This window comes from Emydura macquarii, unplaced genomic scaffold, assembly GCF_026122565.2.
Source record: "Emydura macquarii macquarii isolate MOO-44397 ecotype Brisbane River unplaced genomic scaffold, CSIRO-AGI_Emac_v2 contig_705, whole genome shotgun sequence".
Taxonomy (NCBI): Eukaryota; Metazoa; Chordata; order Testudines; family Chelidae; genus Emydura; species Emydura macquarii.
The window spans coordinates 576786-598771 of NW_027130842.1; the positions used below are offsets into that span (position 1 = coordinate 576786).

At 39.1% G+C, this 21986-nt stretch overlaps 1 protein-coding gene across 6 annotated transcripts in view; it reads left to right on the forward strand.

Moving 5' to 3' along the window:
- The first annotated feature begins 13970 nt into the window (after positions 1 to 13970).
- Positions 13971 to 21986, forward strand: part of EYA4 (EYA transcriptional coactivator and phosphatase 4) — a 184523-nt gene continuing 176507 nt past the window's right edge. For all 6 annotated transcript variants that reach the window (XM_067542251.1, XM_067542250.1, XM_067542252.1 and 3 more), the window contains exon 1: positions 13971 to 14090. The gene's annotated coding sequence lies outside the window, so the exon portion shown is untranslated. The remainder of the gene's footprint in view (positions 14091 to 21986) is intronic.

Genomic DNA, 21986 nt, shown 5'->3' on the forward strand with positions numbered 1-21986 from the left:
GTTAAGAACACACCTTTTTCCCTAGTAAAGACACAGCATGTCTTAGGATATTGTATTGGTGTATAATTGCTGAATATATGTTTTGTTTTTCTGATTAACTGTTGTGTTTCTTTTCTGTTTGAGTCAAAGCAGAGTCACATTCTAGTTTCTATATGCTCCAGTAGGTTAACATCTCTATGTGGAGGGCCTATGTAAAATGTTACAACAGGGTAGAAGCATTCAGCCATTTGGGTAGGAATAGTAAAGAGAGCACAGAGTATATATCTTCCAGAACTGTGGGATTTGCTGTGTTGCTAGGATCAAGATACTAACTGGCAAAGAGACTGCTGGGTTCTGGCTCAGTGGAAACTCTAACTCTCTTCATAGTGATGGCTCATATGGTTTGTGGTCCAAACTGTGGTGGACTGGCTGATTATCTGTCTAGACACCTGTTTTGATCTTGAGAGATGCAAATCCAGGTAGCTCATAGTTGGGCTGCCTGGCTATAGTCACACTTTGCTGCAAAGAGAGTAGACATTCATCTCTTTCTCTGTTAAAATTTTTAACATTTATGTTAAAAGGTTGTTCATTTATTTAACAACGGTGCAGTGTTTGTACCATAAATAGTCCTTGGAGTCTAAGTTAGCAAACTGTAAAATAGAAGAGTGAGGATTTCTAGCTATTGTAGAGAAGCAGCATGGGCTATGGACATTGGCTTTGGGGTCAGAAGACCTGGGTTCTAGTCCTCAATTAATACTTAGCACTGTTTTCCCTCCCATAATTTGTTTCTCTTCTGTAATTAGATTGTAAGCTCTTCAGGGTAGGGATGGTTTCTCATTATATGGGTACACAGTGAAAAGCACAAGGCAGTCACAATTTTGGTTGTGTTCTACTGTAATAATAATAAATTTGACCTATGTGTTTTTTTTTCCACAAGCAAGAATAAATGTGTAAGTTCTATCTTTTTCTTCCATAACAATTTAGATTCTTGATTCATTTCTGGGTTGCTCAGCATCAATATTTTATATTTTTGAGATACCCCATGGGCATGCTATCAGCTATGAAAGTTAAGAAAAGACAGTAACTGTGTTACATTTAGCATTCACCTATTTCCTTCCACAGGATCTTCCATTTCCCTGATTGGGGGTGGGGGGGGGGGGAAGGGTTCTAAGGACCTTCACTGTTTTTTCCTGTTTTAAACATCTATCTTCAAAGCTCCATGTCATGAGAATCTTCTATTCCAGTTGATGAGGACAGAATTCCTTTCAGAGTTTATCAGTGCCCCTCTTTAATTATCCAGAAGGACTGCTTTTGAGTGACATGAAGTAGTGTATTTTTTCCACAAGTTTTCCAGACCCAGCTGCCACAAGAGATGCGAGATGGGGCCCAGGAGTAAGAATCAATTCCTGGCTTCCAGAATAACACTGTAGAACACTATCTTGAGGTCACAAAGCCAGACTTAGTGTTCCTTGCATATTTTAAACTGGAAATTTCCAGTGCTGCAAATACAGCTTTTACAATACTTTAAGAGCTATAATCAGTATGTTCTGGGTGAAACATCATCCAAAGATGTGGATATATTGAAATTTTCTCTTAACACTGACAGTTATTTTTCTTTTATTCATATCATTTTTTTTTTGGCATGTAATCTGGACAAACCTGCTCAAATAATGAGGCAAAACCCTGGCTTCAGATTCACATGTGGGGTTCTCACTGAAGAATTTGGCCCAGGTTTACAGATAAATAAGTCACTCACTTTTGTAGGGGTGGGAGGGTCTTGCATAGGAAAGTGCATGGGAAGATGGAAAATTTGAGTTCTGTCTACCAGAGACGTCCCCTGTGACAAGTCACTAACAGCGTTTTGTGCTTCAATTTTTCATCTATGAGATGGGGATAACAATATTTACCTATTTTACAAGGATGTTCTATGGCTTACTTCATTGATGTAACTTTTAAACACCTGGACTCTCAGCTAGAAGAAGCTATGTAAGGATGAAGTATTCTTTTATTAAAATTTAGCTTTTGCATCATGACAGTTAAACTCTTGAAAGCTGACTAATGGTGATGCAATTTTCCATTAATTTTGATGTAATTAAATGTAGCATAACATTAAAGCCTTCTCATTATAATTTATAACAGAATTGTAATTTAACATTAGCTTTTCAGATTAGGCTATTTCCTTAAGGCATTTTACAACATAAATTGAAGACAGTATAAGCAAAATAAAATAGTGAAAAACACATCAGAAAAAAGGCAGTTGATTTTTTGAGAAACTAAACTCAATTTAGACATAAATCTGTCTTCATCTAACTGAAATTCTGGCAAATTCAAAATACTGTATTACTAATAAAATATCTACTAATCTATTACTAAATTATCTTTTTTTAAAAATTGTTCATGAGCTTTGAACATACTGACAGTATTATTTGAGCCAGTGATCTAGTGAGGGTTTTTTAAATCTGGTATGGACCACAAATCCATTAACTAGTTCTGCATGAACTACAGATGTAATGTTTATCATGAAAATATATTATATATTCATTCGCTTCATATATATAACATGATCACAAGGGAACATATACAGATAAATATCAACATGTTATTATCTGAATATTTTAAATGTCACCAAATTCAGGTGTTACCAAAGCCTAGGATTTCTTATGACTCAGGCCCATATTATCATCTACATCAAATCATCATAGAGGTCCTGATTCAGGAAAGCATCTTTATTGAGGATATCACTTAAGCACATTCTTATGACCCCATTCCTGCACCATTAAAGGCAATGGAAGCTTTGCCATTGACTTCAATTAACATGAGTGTTTTCCTGCATTGAGGTCAAAGAGGACATCCTTCCTTCTGCTACTACTCTATGACTGGCACAGAACATTAATTATCCTGGGGAAAATACAGTTCCACCAATAGGAGACATTTTGTGACTGATTTATTTGACTGAAGAAACAACCTCGTACACAGTGAACCATGGCCATGCATAGTCTTTACTGTCAAGTTAAGATGGCTATGCTTTCCCAAAAGAGGATTAATTTCTTGAAACAGAGGGTCTGCCTTGAACCATTCAGATCTGACAGGCTGCCTTACTTCAGCACTGCTTGTCCCCATAATTAAACTTCTGCAAATTGTTGTTATTTAATTACATTAATTCATGACTGACAAAGTACATGGCACAGTACAGCTTAAATAGGAGAAAAGATCTTTGGCCTCAGAAATGTGTGTATATATATAAATGAGCGAGCTGACTACCTCTCCTGCACTCTATCTATTAAACCTCTCTGCTGTGACTATATTCTATCATGCCAAATCTCTTCTCTCAGAGCATTCAAATAGCTGCCATTAAAAACCCGCCACAAGAATATTCCTGGTTTCCTATCAAATGTATCATCTTTCAGAATTTATATTCTGTATCATATGTACTGTAAGCAAATACCTGAAGATATGGAATATCAGTTTCATTGGCACTCATTAAGAATGACTTACATAACCAACAGGCATGTTTATATGACCCACACAAGACTTCCTCCTGCTCATATTGAAGTTAATGTCAGACCTTAACTATGGCATTGTAAATAGTGAAGCCATGATATCACATATCTGCTCATGATAACTATCAGATAAACTTCCGTATTTTCCAAACCATGGTATATAACAGGGGTGGCCAAACTGTGGATTCTGAGCCTCAAGCAGCTCTTTTACAGTTAATGTGCGGCTCGCAGAGCCCCCCTATGCCCTCCCCCCCATTCTCCACCTACCAGACTGGGCTGGGGAGCTTGGAGCTTCTGCCCTGTGGCAGGGTAGTGGGGCTAGAGGATTCTGCCCTGTGGGGAGGGATGTTTCGGGAGGTCATTAAGTTTGGCCACCTCTGGTATATAACTCATGACTACTGATTTTTTTTCATTGCATTTGTTGATAACACTAGCAATGAAACAATTATTTCCATAGTAGCTAAATTATTTGAAATAGAAAAATGAGGGAAATTAATAAAAGTAGAAAAAAGGTGTCAAGCTAAACACAAGATGATGCCATTTGTTTGGAAAGAACTACATAAGTCACCCATAAGTAATGCAGTCATCTCAAGCTCAGGGCAGTAAAACCTTTATTACACCTCAAACAATTACAGTCCCTATTTATGTATCGCTAGTATCCAATTTAAAGTTCATTTATCATCAACCACTGCTGCATAAAACAGATCATAGAGTGAACTGACTTGTTTTCACTTGTTACTGATGATCTTTCATAATTCAGATATTTCCTCCTCTTCAATTTTGTACTAAAAAATACTTAGGTAATCACATCATCAATAATGCAAATAAATAATTATGTTTCCAGAGCAAAGATCACCTACAATTTCAAGGCTGTCGATAGGGTCCCACGATGTGCCCCAAAAGTAGGAGAAGTATTAATTAAAAAAAAAAAAGAGCTCAAAATATAAGTATTTTCTTAAACTAAGTTAGAAGTGGGGAAAAGCTGTCACAGAACAAGATACAAATGCATGAAAAATGAAGGTGTGGTGTAGCTGCCCTCTATTAAAGATGTTTATATTCACTTTCTCTGACATAATGCTAAATCCTCAGGCTCATTTACACAGCAGTACGGGACAGTCAAAAGCCAGAAGGACATACAAACTGACTGCATCCTTGGTCTACCGATCCTGAGTATGGTCAGCCAGTGCAGAAGGTGAGACGGAAAGGACCTGCACTTGCATTGTAACTGAGAGGTGCAGACCAGCACAGGAGTGGGAGAATTCCGTGAGTTTCCTGCTCTTTCTTTCTTTTTTCTAAGCAGCATTCCAACTCTCTCTATGCCTCTCTCCTTCCCTGCTATGGCTGCAAGAGACTTTCCAAAACTAGAGGTGAAGGTTACCACTTGCTGCTCCCATGAGGGACATAAGGAAAAACTAGGATTAGATCCCTTACTATTTGTTTTTCAAAAATTAAACATCCATCTTGCTGGAAGCAGTAGGGAATGGATGGAGGAATGAAGGTTCATGGCAGGACATCTCTCTTAGAAGTTCTCTTCTCTCCCTGAGAGTCCTGGATTAGGACAAGCTTCACTTTGGTGGGTTCCTTTCTCAGTTCCATTTTGGAGGTGTCTATCAGGAAATGCCCTCCTCATGACACATGGCCCATTCTGTTGCTTCTTGGCTGTCAGGCAATCAGCTGGGGAAGAGCCTGTAGGGATTCCAGGGAGGCACTGTACATAGTCAGTGCTTTGTGCCATATATGTTCGTTTGGCTGCCTTGGACTCTTCCTTCTGAAGGGAGGAGTTGTGAAACCATTTGAGATGTACATGGCTGACTCAGCCCTGGTCTACACTTACCTGGTGATTTGGCAGCAGTCGACGGGAGTTACGCTGTGTCGACTGCTGTGCTTCCCTTCTGCGTGGTGTCTTCACTGCACTACGCCAACGGGAACTGTGTTCCCATTGAAGCAGTGCTACGCCACTTGAGGGGGTGGTTTACCAGCGTCAACTTCTGGATCGATTGAGCAGGTCTACACTGACCGCTCAATCGATCCAGATAAGGCGGCGATTTTGCTGCCATCAGTATAGACATACCCTCAACGAAGATAGCTCATTTCTAAGGATACATACTAATTCTTGATGCAGAGGCTGGCAGCAGGTCTTGCAAGAGTACCATAAAACAGAATTTACAGAACATACTGCCCATTTACCTTTCATATCTCTTGCTTTACCAGCACAGTTCAGTTGGTTGAATGAAAGTCGTGAGGCCTGAAATAGGAAAGTAATAGTGTCTATTTGGTCTATAGTTTTGAGCCTGTGGCTTGATATATCATATCAGATGGTGTTGCAAACTCCAACTCCAGTCAACATATATTATACTGGGCTCCTTTCTATCTGTGTATGTATATTTAAATATATATACAATACATCCATCACAAAGAAAGAGTTAAGGCATGTTAAACATGTAATCCTTTCATGTATTAGGTCCTGAGCCAATCCCAAATAAAGTTGTAGGAAGGCTTTCCACTGACTTTAATGGGCATTTGATCAGGCCCTAGGAAAGAATAACACTGCTAAATACTTATTTATATAATTATATGGATGGGTTGCAGAAGAATGGTCCTAGATTGTAAGCTCTTTGGATCAGGGACCAATTCAGCCTCTATGTTTATACAATGTATAGCACAATAGAGTCCTGATCCTGGGTGCTCCCATAGTAATAATAAAAATAATATAAAGGGTCTGGGCACTTCTACAGAGTGTAGAAACTGTGAAATGCCATCATGTTCTGTTGATTCCCATTTTGGAATATGGTTATTACTTTGAAACAGCAATAGGACAGTTGTAGTTTTGGGGTTTGTTGTGCTGGATGTTTTTAGTTTTTAAAGGTCGGAGCATTATTTAATATTAAATTTGCCCTCAGAATTAACCTACTGCTATATATACAGTATATCTATACTACTGATTTCCAAATGGCTTGAAAGTAATTTAAACAGTTAACTTCCAACTGACCCCTATGATTCTCAGATTGGAATCCTCAGAAAGGCTGAAATGTATAGTGAAAACTATACCAGGGCAAATACCTTTTAAACAACTAGAGGACTTTACAATAACCTCTCAAAGGGACTGATAGCTAGCCTTTATTGCCTGCACTGCTTTCTGCACATCATCAAACTGTAAATGCTGAAAATAAACTATTAGCTTGAATTCCCTTTTTTGGAGCTATAACATACAAGGTCAGAGATGATGACACCATTTTTAGAAAGTCTTTGAATAGTACACTTAAGAGGGGAAAAAGGAACTTGCGCTATGAAATAAAACAGGTTTTCTGAAAACACTCATTTTGACATCATTTTTTGGAATCTCTTTATTTTTCCTTTTATAGGTTTCAAATGTACTGATTACGTTTCTGTGTTTCCTGCTTGTATTGCACACCACCTGCTAATAAATGACTGAAATTGGCCGAGCTTCATTTAAATCTTTATACTAGGAGAATAGAGTTCCATCAACATTTCTGGAAGGGAAGAACACAGTTACACTGAATAATAAGAGTAAGGTTTACTGTCCTTTCTAATAGAAATGGTGACATATTTTAAGCATTAAAAAAGTCCTGAAATTCTTACTTTTATAAAAGTGTGAATAAGTTTATGTTGGCTAGACCAATTCCTCTTTCCTGAATATAAGTTACTACATTGTAATAGAAGACATAGAGATTACATGATATTATGGTGTAGTAAAAAGATTCTTGGCATGCATTTGCATTTGTGATTATGGTATAATGAGCTCAATCCCCCTAGCAATAAAATCGATGATTGTTTTGCCATTGACTTCACTGGAAGCAGTATCAGGCTTGATGATGGACTAATAAACATGAATGTTGGTTATATAGATTATCCCAGATAAGTGCCCATAAAATTATTATACTGCACCATGATGTATTTTGTTTATGCCACATACATGACAGAAAAACTATTTTAGATAATGTTTAAAATATTTATTGGTACTATGTTTCATATCCCTCAGAAGTTTGGAATGCTATAAGTAGTTTTGGTGGAGATGCAGTACTGGGCAGAGAGCAACAGTTGTTATGTTGGAGGTAAGGTTGCAAATGACTTTGGATAAGTTGAGGCAAAAAGCTTTAAAAGAACACTGATAATTTTCAGAAAGAATCATTAAAATCTGAAGGAACTGTTAGTTCAGATAAAACTGCTTAAAAAACTGAACACTAGAAAGTGTGAACAGTTGCATTGGATGGATGACATTAACGGTTTAATGAAACAGATTAAAACATTCCCAGTTTCATAAATCAGCAAAAGTACTTATCATTATTTCAACCTCTGTATCGTACGTACATTGAAATGAAACCTAAAAAGGCTGTGCATCCTACCCCAAAATCTGAGCAGTCTTGGAGGATCTGCAGGAAATCCTGTGCCTCCCACATCAGCTCTGGTCCTGACAGTCCTTCCCAGTCCAACAACCCTACTTCCCTAGTACCAGGACTTCACTGGAACTGTATTAACTGCCTACAGCTGCCCTTGGGATCCCTGTGGGGTCCATAGAATAGATAATATATCCTAGGATGGATTACCTTTTCTGGGTAAACTGAGTCTACTCCTTTCTCCCAAGTCCATGCGGACCTTGGAACTGTGGAACAACCTCAGTGGGGTCTGAATGAGGCAAAAATCTCATTGACTTCTACTGGACTTTTGTCTATGGAGCAAATACCAAACTGAGCCCCCTATTGGTAAGCTTAAAAGACAATTAAGGACACTCTTGATACAGTATTTGGCACAGTATGTTGGACATGTTTTTACAATGAAGTGTCAAACGTAGTCACTCAAAATAAACTTGCCACTTATTAGAAATGCTTTAATATTTGGAGCCAGAAAGCTTTATGTTCAAGGATGTAATATTTTTTTTGTATTTGTTTGGATTTTTAAAAATATAGACATTTAAATAACAACATCTTAAATTAAGAAATACTTAAAAACCAATGTGTTATGTAATGCATTTAAAGGCACAGTTAGCACTTCAAGTTTACAATGACTAGCCAGTTGTAACCTGCTGTGGAACCCAGATCTGAACTCTATATGTAGAATTACTGAAGAGGGTGGGTCACTTTCTTTTTATACCTGAAATCTGATAACCATGGTAAAAGAACCCCCATTCATTCTTTCTTTGTATGACTGTAAAGCTATGAAGTACCAATAATAACCTTAAGTATATAGATCAGCAAACTCAGCCTAATGAACTTGCTTTTGGATTTGAGATTTGAACCTGAAAATGTAAGAAACTAGATTCTGGTATTGTTTTCATAGAGCAAATTAGGAACAGGTATACAGGTTATGTGTTTGTACAGTGCGTAGCACAATGGAACCATAATCTCTGTTGGATCTCTAGGCCCAATAATAATAGTAATAATAAATAATAATAATTGCCAAAACTAGTATTTTGTGTCAGTTGTCAGATTTTTTCTTCAGAAAAGATAAATATAATCCCTTTGCCTGAAATAGTTTCTTTGACAATGAAGCAGTGTAATTAAATTAATTTGACTTCAGAATTGTTTACAATAATTTAAAAGTGTGTATTGTTTTTAATAACATATGTAAACAGGCATATTATCTGGAGCCATGCCATTTAAGGATATAATCTCATTAGATTTCACAAGCTAAGCAGGGTTGGGCCTTTAGTACTTGCATGGAAGACTTCCAAGAAAATTCCAAGTTATTGTATGAATTGGTATTTGTGAATCAGTGGGCAACATTCTTCCACTGACTCTGTAAGGAAATGGTGCCCCAGCATGGTGTGAATAATCATAATGCTGTCTTTCAGATAAAATGTAAAACTAAGATTGTGGACATTAAAGAGCCTATGACACTTTTTGCAAATGTAGGAGTGCCTGTTCTGGCCAAATACCAACCTAGGTAATTACATCCTGCCTACTTACATTCCTCTGTTGCTTTAATAGGATATGGTATTATTTTTCTATTCTTCTGTAAAAATGGATCCCAGGACCCCTCCTTGAGCTGTCTTTGGCCTACTTCTTTCATGACCTCATGCCTATGTGGGGCCAGTACAGAAACTCACTCAGTGGGTGCATAAGGAGCCCTACATGGCCATTTAGCACCTTTGTGGGATTTAAGTGACATGGAGGATATTGTGCTTGCTTTTTGCACTGGGTGCCTGATCCAAAGCCTGTTGAAATCACTGGGTGTCCTTTCATTGATTTCACTGGGATTTAAATAAGACCCTAGATCTGAACTGTACCCTCTATCAATTAAAATTGTTGTTCAATGTCATCTGTGGCACACATACATAGTTATAATAATTCATTTCAGTATGCTGTGAAAGACCTCTTAGTAAAGAATATTTGTTTCGTTATGAAAAAAATTCCCTTGGGGCTCCACTTAGCAAAATGTCCTGAATGTCGCAAAACTCTTATTGTCTTTGGGCTTCTGTACACGAACATTTAGTTTGCAGCAAGCTGGAGTATAAATCTACCCTGCACTAGCCTGCTGTTCATTAAGTGTCCTTGTGGACCCAGCTGATTCGCACTACCAGTTTCTTAGTGCGCTTTGAATGGGGATCAGACTGCACTAAGGAACTGTTAGTGAGAGTCAGCAAGGTCCACACCCTGTGTGCGGCAATCTAGCGTAAAATAGATTCACACTCCAGATTGCCACATGCTAAATATTCATGTAGATGAGCCTGCCAACTCGCATGGAAGTCAATGGCAAAATATCTATATTCTTCAGTGAGTGCAGGCCACGCTGGATATGCCTACATTGCAATAAAACACCCATGGCTGGCCGGGGTCAGCTGACTCAGGCTCACAGAGGCTCAGATCATGGGGCTGTAAGACTGCAATGTAGATGTTCATGCTTGGGCTGGAGCCCGGGCTCTGAGACCCTCCTTCTTTGCGGGGTCTCTGATCCCCGGTTCCAATCAAAGCCAAAGTTCCACTGCACTTTTATAGCCCCACAGCCTGAGCCCCACAAGCCCGAGTCAGCTGAACGAGGTCAGCCACAGGTATTTTATTGCAATGTAGACATAACCTTCATGGGAGATTTTCCAGAGTAACAAATAAGCCAGAAATACATAACAGTGGAGTTTTTTTTCCTTCTCAATTTGAAACCTGTGAAAAACATAACTAATGCATACTGCATTGAACAAAGACCATGCATATTCTTTTAAATCACTTACAGCATACATTTTTATAGAGGGTGAAACAGATGGCTAAAAGCTTGCTTTAAAGTGATGTGTCCATTAAAACAACCAATGTTACTATGTGATTGTTCACTGTAACAGGGATTTGCTTCATTGAAGTAAATTGGAAGGAAACCAGACTTTAGAAAATCTTTGTTATAGGGATCAGCTACCTTGTAGTAGAATGTACTACTGCTGTTCAAATAGAAACAAATGAATTGTTAGCACGTTTTCTTTCAAAAGTAGTTTGCTAATAGGATGGCTATGGCAGTCACTAATTTCATTCTGCATCAGGGTTGTCAATTTCAATTATTTTCTGCATATATAATTTTTTCCCTTTGCCCCAGTTATCCTCTAAATTGTCATGTTCAAAATTCATTTGATTTTTCTGGCTTGTTTCTTCATTGTGTCAGTTTAATGTGTTTTTTTTTTTTTTTTTTTTTTTTTTTTGGGGGGGGGGGTTTTTAAAATGTTTTTCTTGCTGGATTATTGAAGGTCAAAGAGTTTTCCGAGGCTGCTTATTTCTCCATATGGCAAGTCTCCGAAGACCCCAAATATTGAGTTTTTATAATCTTGTTTTCCTGAGGAATTAGGGGGAGCTACTACTTAGCCTTTCGATTGCAGTGCTCATATACAACCAATTGCACTAAGATGGACATTTTCCTACCAAATTATTTCAGAGATAAGGATGACTTAGGTCCAAATTTTCAAAATCAGGAGCCCAAATTAGGGTCCTAAATCCACTAAGCATCAAAATAAGAGACCTGATTTTCAAAAGTACTGAGCACCCCACACCTTCCATTAGTCAATGAGTTACATGACATAAGGATTGAAGAATTACAAAACTGTACACGTTTTATTCCTATCTACCTCCTACCTGCATTGCATCCAATGGTATCATTAAAAGCAAAAGGGCTTGCTCCTTCAGCTCGGCATCAATTTTCATTGAAAATATTTTCCCTTAGCAGTAAATTGGTTTTGTCATTCCCATTTTGCCATATAAATAATTGTAAAGCTTTTAAAGTAATTTTCAAGGACTAGATGGTCACAGAATTGCCAACATCAATTATTCAAAAATCATGAGTCAGGCCCCTCAGAATCATGAGATTGGCTTAAAAATCATGAGTTTAAAATATATTTTGAGTTCTTTATTTACCTTCTGTTTTTTACTCTGTTCTTTATTTACCTTCTACCTACCTGTTTTATGAGCCTTTTCAAGTTCATGTTTTCAATATGTTCTTCACAAGGTGGGGGCTAGAACCTTACTTTTTAAACAATGGAAACTGAGATTTTTCAAGTACTAGCACTATTGCCAGAACTGAGGAAAAACACTAAATGTCACCAGACTCACTATAAAATTGCAAGAGTAGGTGAGAAAGGGCGGAGGGGAGTCTTCTGCACTCCTTCCACCCCTTCAGTACAGAGAGTAGTCCTTGAACTCCCAGCACATAAGGATTGGGGAAACTGCACCCCAGAATGGACTGGGCAAGGGTCCCATTTCCACACTGGCCAGCCAGAGAGAAGGGAGACACTGCCAACTCTAAAAGGGTATAATGCTGGGTAGGTGCTGTTATGTGTATTCCCTCAATGCTGCCTGTGTGCATGTGCACATCCCTGCTTTAGCCTCCCCAAATATATAGAGACTGAGTAGGAGACTTGCTTTTTTTAGAACAACCAAAGAAGAAACTAGGTGACAAAGTAGGGGCCAGTTTGTGGTACCAGTACTCATGTTAGGTATATTACCTTACTAGAGGCCAGACTGTGACTTGTCCTGTGCATCAATCATCATACAAGGGAGCTGAGGAAGTTCAAGAAACTTCCTTATTGCCTTGCACTCTACCATTTCTTCTTTTGTATGGCTTGGGTAGGTAGCAATGATTGCAAATTTGTATCTAGATTTGATAGCCAGTTGGAAAGATTGGTGCAGATTGAATTGCATCAGAGCATCTCATGGGAGATGTGGACAAACCCTCTTTAAATGGAAAATGAAGCAAACACCTGTATGCGACTGTGGCCACCAGTCACAAACAAAACTCTGCCCTTACTTCCTGTGTACAGGGGACCACAGGCTCTGCACAGGTCGGTATGAGGGGTAGGGAGAGCGTGCTGACTCTCTACCAACACACTTGATATCGTGGCTCCAGCATGATGGGGAGCTTATCCTGCATCCTAAAACAGACTATGCCCTCAGCAGAGTAGAGGGGAGACTATAACTCTGAGTCAGCAGTGATTGTATTGTATTGGGCTACTCCAGGGGCAGGCCAACAGCATGCTATGGGCCAGATCGCAAGTCACCTCGCCCAGTATAGGCAGTGCCACTGATTTCAGGGAGCAAAGCACTACTCAACCTGAGTAAAGGTGGCATGAGGGGGCAAGAAAGAGAGAGAGGGTTTGTAAATATGAGCAAATGCAACCTCCAGGTGCCCTGATTGCTCAGTAGCTAAATCCTTGCTCAGGCCTTCGGAGTTAATGGGAGTGAGGACTGAAGGCCTGAGCAAGGGGGAAGGGTCCCTGGGGAGTTTTGGTTAAGCTTTGGCACCTGGGGGACAGGCGCTTTCCTCTCGCCAGCCTATGTGCGTGCAAGCAGCCGCTCTGTCAGAGCCAGAGCGGTGGTGGCAGCGGAGGGCTGGAAGGGGGGGTGACGGCTGCGACACAGCGCCGGAAGGCAAGGCAGGCACCCGGCGGGCGAGCGCAGGCAGCGGCTGGGCGCTGCCGGGGCAGCAGCAGCAGCAGCACGTGGGCGCGCGGGGGTAGGTTGCCGGTGGGTGGGAGGCGCAGGAGCAAGCCCCGCTCCGCGAGCTGTGCCCGGTGAGCTCACCGGCTACCCACGCGAGGAAACAACCAATGACACAACCTGCTGCTCCCGGCCAGTCCCGGGGCTGCAGTAAACATGGTCACACCGGTTCGAGCCCGCCCCGCGCACGCCAGCACCGTGCTGCTGCTGCTGCGCCCCGGCCCGGCTAGAGCGGCTCCTTCCCAGCACAAGTGCGAAGCGGTGCAGGGGGTGTTTGCCTTGCACGCTCCGGGGCACACACAAACTCCCCGCTGGGGCGCTGCTGCTGCTGCTGCTTTGTGAAGTCGTTTCCTGGGGGGGTGGAGGGAGAAGCTCTGTGTGTGTGTGTGTGAGTGTGAGAGAGAGAGTTGGGGGCAACCAGTTGCACGCACTAAAGTGAGGCGAGTGCTTGTCTGCTCCCTTACCAGCTCCCCCCTCCCGCCTTCGCAGCTCTGGGTTGCGTTTGCGTTGCGTTGTGCGGTGTGTGGCGAAGAGAGGAGGGGTGGGGGGGAGAGTCGTGGAGGGGGATGTCCTGTTGTGTTGCCGGAGGAGCAGCGCAAAGGGGGAACCTCGACTAGAAGAAGGGGCGAGAGAATCCCTCACTGAGGAGCAGCCCGAACAGAAAGGTAGCGGCGTGGTGGCCTTGCCCGGGGAGGTGAGTGTCGATTCCCCCCCCCCCCCCCGGTGTGTGTCTGTCCGTCCGTCCCCGCGTGTGGGGGGAGGGATGGAGAGGGGGGGTTGTGTGCGCGCGCGCCTGGGTGCCCGTGCACCTCCCTCAGGGACGGGGGGGTTGTGGTTGTGGTGGTTGTTGTTGTTGTGCATTGTTTTCTTCTCTTTCGGCGGCTGCTGGGGCTGAGCCCCGGGCGCCGCGGCGGGGGCGTGGGTCAAACCCAAGCGAGCCGCAGCCCCCGCGTTCCTCGCTCGCTCTCTCTTTCTCTCTGCAGCGGGTCGGATCCTCCCTGCCCTCCTCCTGGGTCGCCCCTCTCCAGGTGACCCTGGGCTTTGCCCCTCTGTCCGCGCTGCCCCCGCACTTGGGGTTGTCCCAGGGCGATGCGCTCGCACTTAGCGCCCGGCTCCCTGCAGCCGCACAAGTGATACGGGCATGAGTTGATAGAGCCACACGCGCCGGCCTTTTCTTCTCACCCCTTCGCGCTGCTTTTGCGGGCGATTTTTATTTTCTCTCTTTCAAGGAGCTTCTCTCCCTCCCTCCCTCCCTCTCCCCCCTCCGTGCTCGGGGAGTTTTGTGCTCAGATGGGCAGGGAGCGAAGCGCACTTGGCCGGGGCGTGGGTGGTAAGGGGTTGGTTTGTGCCGACATTGAAATTCAACGAGTTGGCTGGAGGTTTGTTGTGGCACCTTGAGCAAATCCTGCCAGCGAGCTGGACGGGCAGCCTGCGCGGTGTAGGACAGCAAGCCTTTCCTTGCTGGGGGAGCTTTCCTTAGCCGATGTCAACTGCTGCAAGCACATGCTTAGCTTTCAGCGCTGGAAAAACGCCTGTGGTTCAATCTGGTCTGCAGAACGGGCCGTTTTGTTCAGTGGCACATCCTACGCCCGGCAGCTTCCCAACTCCCTCCTGCCCCCCGACTCTGGCAGTATTTAAATGGACTTTGCTTTCTTAATCGAGATCATTTACAGTTTGCAGCCATTAGAAGATATCTGCTGATGGGGCCGTCTAGTTTCAGGCCGACAATAAAATAAGAGAAATATCTTAAATTCTGCAGTATTGGGGGGGGGGGGGAGGTACTCAGTGCTCTCTCGTTTTTGTTTGTTTCCCATTTTCTTTATCTATATAAACGAATGATTGGTTTTCTTGTGGTTTAAAGCCAAAGAAAACTGTGCTTTCAGGTTACCCCCCGTAGACAAAGACACAGGAATAACAGCCCTCACCTAGTGGGGTCTACTTGTCTTTTCCGCCTAGGTGCATAGCACCGCATGCAGGGGACTTGTGTTTTGGTTTGAAAACACTTCCACGTGGAGGAGTCTCTGCGTGTTTGTACTTAATCTGAGGAGGTAACAGGATTCTCCGTGTTTTAAACCCAATGGGCTGTTGGCCATTAATTTGCCCCTCTGGCTGTCATTACGGACACTTCCAAAATCTGATACCTAAGAAAAACTGCAGGTTAGATTTCACATTAAGGACTCGTAGTTAACAGTTTTGTTTCCCCACCTCTGTCTTTTTTTGGCGCGATACACAGCATCCATTTAATTAACAGAGTGGAATATTAATGAGGAGCATGGCAATTAAACCAATAGTTGCTTTGACTTTATTTTTAAGCAAAGGCTATTGTTTGCAGTCCTTATGTTCATGTCCATTTCGGTGTCATGCAGTGTAGATAGAGATTTAGGTGACACCCAGTCTTAAGCATTTTTAACAAAAGTGAAAGGGATTCCAGGACAGAGGCTCTGCCAGTAAGTAATTGGCATCTGAAGTTTCATTTACATTTATGAAACTGAGTATTATTAAAAACCAAGTAGATACATCGTTGTTTTTTCATAATCCTGTGGGCAATGTTCAAAGCAAAGCACATTTTTTATTTTGTAATAGTTATTTTGCATGTAGATCCAATTTAGGTAGGGTTATCTAAAAAACAGCATTTTAGGATGCAAATTGAAGCATTTTAAATCATGAAATTGTTTTGCATTAAAATCATAAGAAATAAAACCATATCAATAGGTTTTAATTTAAGTTCTGATTTGCATATAAAATAGTAGAAGGAGTAATATAAGCAGACTAATTAAAATATATTTAACATAAAGCAATAGACCGTTCAGAATTAAAATTAAATTTACTGAGAAGTATATTTTCACCACATAACAGTTATAATTACAGTATTTTTATCTGACCTCATTCTTCTCAAATTGATGTGATCTTTCACTGTCTAATATATATAGTTTTTATGTATTAAAAATCCGATTATATCATAATTTCAGTTCCCAAATTCATGTTAATAGTATTTTGTTTGTTCAATATTTGTCTCTGATTTCTTAACACAACTCATCATTTCTTAGTGACCATATAAATCAAAATCCTAAAAATCAATGTAGACTTTCCACTTTTTCTTCAGTGCAGCCATACAATGCTGCAGAATGTAGATCTTTACAAACCTAGAACTTATGTCATGCTATAAATGATAATGGACAACTTTCCCCCTGGTTCTTCCAGTACATTTGAACATTTAATGTTATCTGGGCTACATCTAAAACAAACAAATAAAAAAACCTTTCCTGTTTTGTGTTCAGAATGCTGGTATTCATGTTACCAACTGTGTTTGAATTAATTTTAGTATCTTAAGAGGAAAATACAAGATGAAAATGTTGAATACTCACTTAGTATTTATATAACCTTGTTCAAATATGTGCATTTAGTTATAAAAATAAATGTTAATATGGATCTTTGGATTCTGTTAAATTATTCTATTATATATTCAGTTGAGTGTTATGCTTGCAGTATTACTCTTTTATGTAGCAATATCTTACAGCACCTTACTACCCATATGCAATAGAAATTTATTCTGATATAAGTGACTGTGAGATCATGGACAGAATTGTAGATCAGGTTCCCACTATCACTAAGTTCCTTGTTACCCATACTACAGTTCCTAGTGAAAATGTATTGTGCATGACTACTTGAAATACAGATCAAGACAGTGTCCTATTGCATATCTTCAGCCTTTTATGCAGGCTTTGAAAGCTACTCTTCAAGCTGTGTTCGGCTCTTGGGTAGCATAGTTCTCCTTTATAGTATTATAATAAAGAACTTTAAATATCAGAATTTGGTTGAGAAGGGGCAAAAATAATTATGCACTTTTGACAGGAGTTGATTATATTGAACAGTGTTCATTCTAATTTTCAGGTAATAAAATTTAAACTACTTTTCTCTGTTTAATATGAAATTCAATCCAGGAAAAGAAATTCCCAAAACTTATATCTGTCAAGTGCTGTAGAAAGCAAATACTAATTATTTATGTGTTATCTTTTTCTGTTTTGAAAGTGAGGATTTTATGAACTCTGGGTAAAATGAGTCTCCCTTTTTATAAAGGATAGTTTATTCAGCGAAGTTCTACATTGCAGCTGCTGATCATATTTCATAGAGCTGTTAAAGCACTTAAAACCTAAAATTAGGTACTGTCTGGTAGTAAATATTTCAAATCACTTCTTGAAGAAATAAATAGAAAAGTGTGCTTTCAAAATATGAGACATTTTGAAATCTGTAATCGTATAAAAGCAATCATGCTTTGCTTTTATTAAAAATAATACACTTACAACTTAAACCATTTGCTTTCCATACACAAAGTGTGTTTTTAATTTTTTTGATCTCTTCTGAACTATCACCATATAGAGAATCTTAAACTAATTGTGTTTGAGACCATGATGAGGTATTTTATTGCAGCAGATAATGCTCGTACCAAGAGGCATCAAATGCATTTCTAACATACCTGTATTTCCACTGGTTATTTCTTACTGAGAAGTGAAATGTATATTCAGTTGCTTGTTGGCATGAAAGTTTATGTAGAGCATTTGGTAACAGAAAGTGTAAAACTTACTTTTTTTGATCCAGACCTGTGATCAGCCATTTTATATAACTGTATTTAATTCTTATATTTTGCTTTTGTTTTATGGTAATTTTATTTGTTTTCAGTTTGGAACATGGAGCCAAGCTTACTTATCCATTCATAATAATATAGTTTGGATTTTCAAAAAGAATGTAAACCTAGACAGAAAAAGAGAACAATTTGCAAAAAGTTGTCAAGTGTTTTTAAAGCTTTATAAAAGCCTAGCAATAAACCAGGTTTAGTAGCAGCACCACACATACTAAAATGTCTTATGATGATACCCTAGGTTTTACTACATACTTTTAAAGTTCCCTGTAATTTCTGGCCATCCCAGAGTACATTTATTGTGACTATAGAAACCAATTATTTCAATTAATAAATGTTCTAAAAATTGTGCAATAGAAAAGCAGCTCTAATACCTTGTGAATTAAAGAGAATGTTAAACATTTTGATTGTTGTTTCAAAAGTTTGTAAGTAAATGTGATATTAAAAGCAGTTTCATGATAAGCATTTTTCTTTTTTAGTTTTAGATATTGTATAAATGTGAGTCCAACTGTAACCTTTCCTGTCATTGAAAAGCGCTAATTGATCTTGCGGGTCCTGACATAATAATATAGTTTGATATTTGAAACCTTTCAGTTTGGTATGGCCTTTTAATCACCCCTGAGATTTCAGGGCATGGCTCTGCTGAAGATATAAAACTATTACCCTTTTTAAAATTAAATAAAAATAGTTATTAAAAATAAACTTTGTATGTGTTGTTTTCCTTTTGAAGTCAGTGGGAGTTTTACCTGCCAAAACTCTGAACTTGACTGTAATAGTCTGCAATAAAAAATACTGTTACCTACATGTACACATTTTATAATGGTGACATTTTAGATATTAATATACTGGGGGTTAATTAATATGTTAATAATATGTTGGGGGTTTTGTACAAGAGATTTTTGGCCAAGTCCATACTTTTGTATGACAGTCAGAAAGCAGAAGAGTTTAAGAAACCTGGCCCCATCTTACTTATCATAGCAATGTGAAAGCCCAAATGTGAGGAACACATATTTTGTGAATATAAAGTTAATTTTATTTAGAAAGCAAGTTTATTTAATATTTGCATTTTTGAATCCATATTATACATTTTTTGGCAATATTTCAACTTATTTGGGCACCAACGGTAGGGGCCCCAGTCTAAATTAGCCATTGTACCCAATACAGTTCTGAGATTTTAAGTCTATGTTCCATCTTTTGCTTAAATATTAAACATTTGTTTTTTCTTAATCCTGTATTAAAACAGACTGGACATTTCTGCACAATCTCATAATGGAGCGCTCAAGCTGACAGATTTATATATACTAATTTGTCACATTTTTCAGCAAAATGGCCACTGCTAATGGTAGGCTCAAAAATGCCAAGTATAAGCACTTAATTTCAAACTTTTGTCACAATTCTGTATGGTAAGAAATGATTCCCATAAGGACTTTCAAAGTGCTGTGCTGAGCATGGTCAGTGCAGCTTTTCTGTTTGTTTCTGCTCCCTAGAACAAGAGGAAAACATTGTGATTCCATGTTGGGCAGCTGTTTCTAGAAGTATGGTAGAATGAGTAGGTTTATGGGAAAATGGTCAATTGGTGATTGTGTAGCTTGAACATCACTTCTTGAGCAATTTATCTGTACAATAGTGGAAGAGTATAGTAGCTCTGTGTTTTGGTTGCCTTATATTGTGGTCAGACTATACATTTTTGTAATTTCTCTTCCATTCATTAAAAAGACCTGTCATAGACACTGTCTTCCACAAAATACCTGCAAATAGAGTCATTTCATACCTGTGATAGCTCTCAACTTTTTTACATGAAGGTGAATACATTTTTAATTTATTTGACAATGTAATATTCATAGCATTGCACTCTGATACTAACCTGAGATGACCCACTTAAGTTGACATTGTCAGCAATGTAAAGAATTACTGCTGCCTTTTTTTAATTGGGTTGAAACAGAGAGTAAGAATTCTGCTGTTGACACATCTATAATTAAACCACAAAAATCTACATCAACATATCAGTAAGGGTTTGATTTAGACCACAAAAGCAAAGAAATACAGAGTTAAGCTTGCCACTTTGAACAGAATTCTGCTCTGTTATATGCATATAACTATTGAAATCAATCTTTTGCATGGATGTAATTGGAAACTTGATTTGACCCTTTGTGCAAGTTCCTCAGTGGGTGAAAATCAGTATATTTGTATTGAAATCAGTGTAGCTATTCAGCTTTATACTAATTGAGGAACAGACCCTCTATATTTAACCCAGTGTCTTATGCCTCAGATATTGTAGTACACATTATGTGTAAGGTTACGTTCACAGTTTGGAGATTGCTGCAATATCTAAATAGAACAAAGTGAGTTAAATATAAAGTTACAGTCATATCTTTGAATTTTTTTTTTCCTTTTTTTTTTTTTTTTTTAGGGCTTTTCAGACTTTTGCAGGAATATTTTATTTTAATACTTTTTTATAACCATATTTAAAAGAGCATAAAAGGGGTAACTGTGTGCCAATTACATCTCCGGAGCATTGGCTCCGTTAGACATGGTATATCAACTGACTGTTTTCTTTTAATTTCTTTTGTATAATTTTGTTGCTCACAAAAGTGATCAGTAATAGAACCAAGCATAGCGTGGGTGGGCTATGTGCAAATTTCCTTGCCAAGTTCAGTCAATGCGTCTCAGACCCAACCTGGTATTTCAGTCCTGGTCCTTTCAAATTCAGAGAATAATAATTGTGCTAAAAACTGTAGTGGTTTTGTCAACTGAATAACTTATTTCTAGGGCATTCCCCAAATTCATTTTCAGTTTTCACCTAAGCAAGATTTGGGTATACGGTAGGTCTCCATAAGTGAAATGCTAAAATGGTAATTCATTGTACTGCCTATATTAATATTTATTCTATATTGATGTCATAAAAGGAACTGATAGTCTATCATGTTAATCTGTCTTAGTTAATATCTCTTTCACCTCTCAGCCAGAAGATTGTGTTCAAGTACTATACCAGGAGTTGGCCTTATAGGTGACTCTGACACTTCAGAGCAATAGTATTGGGGGTGACTGCAACAAAAACGGTAATACCCTTCAGATGAAGTAATTCCTACTAATTTCTGGTAGCTATTTAGATGGGTATTAACAATCCGTTAACTTGTTTACACATCAAATATTTTATATTTAAGGTATGCATGATTCGCATTTCTCTGTGGGCTAGTTGGTACAGTAATCAAATTTTGTCTTAGGCCACAAGTGAGATTGAATTTGGAATGGTCTACGTAATCCCTGAGGGATACTTAAATCTGCGCTGCAGTTTTTGGCTTACTTAGAAATCTATACTCAAGAAGTCACAATTAGAATAGAGCTCAGAAATGCTTCAGAATCATGAGTGACCTGCTTTGGGAGAGTTCCCTATGGCATGTTTTGGACATAACACTTCTGGGAAGTTCTGACATGGTTTTTTTTAGGTGCCCTTTTGGAGGTGACAGTCTGGGATTTGTCTAATAGCTATGCAAGAATTTAGGTGCAATATCAGATATAAATTTTCCATTTGGATTCAATTCTGTTATGAACTTGTTCTTATGAGGGAAAGAAAAAGCATAATTTTATTGGAAGAAAACTTTGCCACCAAAACTTACAGCAACAGCTACTGATAGGGATCTTTTATTGCTGTCCCTATGGAATTAAGTTGAATCATTTCTCAAAAGTGGCTGTTACTTGTCCTTCACCATAGAAAAGTGTTTAATTTATGGCAACTATTTTTTATTAGTCTCCACTGTTGCAAAGTATTAACTTACATGCTATCATGTTGCAGGTATGTTTTGTTTGCATATAGTATGGTACATCACATCATTGGTTCATTTTTTTTTATGAGTGCAATCAGAAACTTTCTAGTGGGGGAAAAAAAATTGTAATTGTCTGTCAGACGTGTCATTTTATGCTATGCTTACAGAATGTACAAAAATGGTATAGTGC